Source organism: Chiloscyllium plagiosum, unplaced genomic scaffold (genome assembly GCF_004010195.1).
Source record: "Chiloscyllium plagiosum isolate BGI_BamShark_2017 unplaced genomic scaffold, ASM401019v2 scaf_32965, whole genome shotgun sequence".
NCBI classification, from domain to species: domain Eukaryota; kingdom Metazoa; phylum Chordata; class Chondrichthyes; order Orectolobiformes; family Hemiscylliidae; genus Chiloscyllium; species Chiloscyllium plagiosum.
In genome coordinates, this window is record NW_025186043.1 from 1 (window position 1) to 2,253 (window position 2,253).

General features: G+C 45.9%; 1 pseudogene; it reads right to left on the reverse strand.

Annotated features, from left to right (window-relative positions):
- Positions 1–97: 97 nt before the first annotated feature.
- LOC122545554 lies at positions 98–1,897 on the reverse strand (annotated as a pseudogene).
- Positions 1,898–2,253: the final 356 nt, after the last annotated feature.

Below are 2,253 nucleotides of genomic sequence, written 5' to 3' on the forward strand. Positions count from 1 at the left end.
CGCTGTTCGTTCTCTGCACTCTCATTTATTATGTCCAATTCCAAAAGAGGGCCCATTCCCTTGTTGTTCAATAGATGGAGTCCCTCAGCTTGATTACCCTGCAGGGTCATTTGTTTCACTAAGGCTGTTTCAATTAATCGTTGGGCTAATCCTCGTACACAAGGTATAATGCAACAACCGACTGTAGTTAGTACCCCTATCACTATTAGCAAGGATGTGAGAACGGAGACCACCATCCCATTCCACTTCCCAAACCATGATTCCAGCCATCCTGTGAGTGACGTGTCCACTCCTGAATTCTTAGCCAATTCCTCCGAGAGGGTGGTCAATCCTTGCAATGCGCGAGTGATTGACCCATCAGTGCTGTGTTATTTGGAATAATGGTACAGCAACTTCCCTCTAACATTACACATACACAACCTTTTTCGGCTAGAATCATGTCCAGGGCTCGTCTGTTTGCCCAAACAATCCTGCTCGTAGCATCAAGCTGTTCGGCAACTCCCTTGACTGCATCTCTAGTATAGTTTATAAATCTTTGTTGGTTATAAAAAGTGCAGTTTATCCAATCTTCATTTTTATTAATTTTTACCCACCAAAATAGGAATGATTCTAAACCTGCTGCAATCTGGTTGCGGGCCTTAAACTCGTCAAGCGCCCCCCTAGGAACCCCTATGGAGTCAAGATAAATCCTGTCATCAAAAGAAGTCCCCAATATCGATTTCTTGCTTCGCTCATCCTCCTCCACTGCCTTCCCCTCTATCTCAAATGCCAAGGTAAATGGAATTGCCAATTGTACAATTGCACAAGTGCCTCGCCAGCTAGAGGGCATAGTGGGTCTTAAACTCTTCCCACCACAGTACCACCACAAATCCGCTCGGGGTACTTTTAAGGCTGAATAGTTCCTTCCCCACTCTGTCTCAGAAACTGATTCAATTTCCGAGCATATCGTTCGGTCTCCTACAAATCTGGAATGGTCTGTTCCATTCCTCTGTACACAGGAGGTATGATTCCCAATCACATTCACAAACATAGGGGGAGTTTTTAACTCTCTCCCCTTTAGGGAAGGAAACATAGACAGCAATTACCGGCAACCGGGGTTTCCCCACGCCGTCTCATCCTGGTACAGGGCAATCATGCATAGTATACCGGCACTGTCTTGCTTCCACCCGAGCGGAAAGGGAACCACCCGAGTCACAGGTCTACCTGAGGCACAAGAATAGCAATTGCTTTTGTTGATGCTTTTTACCGCATATTTCACCCATTCCACCCAGGCATCTGTATCTCTGTATCCAGTTTCTATTTCAAGGGTCTGTTTTAAGTCTTTGACCTCTATAACTTTTACCAGATTCGGGTCACTGTCAGGGATATAAGGTTCTTGTTCTTTTCGCTTTCCCTTTTCTCCAATTATTTGAAAGCAGCAGCCAACAAAACATTTCCCAGGGTACCTCCCAGTCACTGCACCCCTACATATTTTCAAGGGAACCTCAGGGGCTTCCATTAAGATCATAAAGTTGTTGCTGAGGGGTCGACTCCCATTTTCACGGGGAGGAAGAAAGCGTGCAGGAAAGGATTCTTCAGAGGAGGTATTTTTAATAGTGAGGTATATCGGGTTGCATTTCTCATCAGTACATTCTGGGGACGGGCGGAAGGGATGAATAGCGATGCCAGGTGGCGATCCTTGTACACCAAATGTTTCCTGCATCTGCGTCTGGAGACTGATTGTAAATGAACTATATTCTCTCTGATCCCTTACATCTCCACAATCTACTAGACTGCAAACATCACTCTTTATTACCTGCGGGTATTCAGATTCAGGGAGTTTTAATAGTTTCGAACATGCCACCCCTACTTCATAAAGCCTTAACACCAAGAGGATGAAGTTGGTCACTCTATTCATGGTACCTATTTGATAATAATATCCCCGTACTCACCCACCCCTTTCTCTCGCGTCTGGGAAAGGTGAACCCACACAGCACTTGCAATTAATGGCAGCAGTGTTAAAGGTCTCTTATTTCAGTTCAGTCTTTCTGCTCAGCTTACTTTTCAGAGGGTCCTCTGTAGGATGAACTTGCCACTCTGCCGAGGAAGAAGGAGCATCTACCGGACCCTTAGCGCGAGTGTGATGGCTCCACCCTTTTTCAGCAGTTGGAATGGCTGTTTCAGCAGTCAGGAGGGTTAGGGACGGTCCCTCCCACCTTGGGTGCAGTTTGTTATCTTTCCAGGTTTTGATCAGGACCCATTCACCCGGCTGTA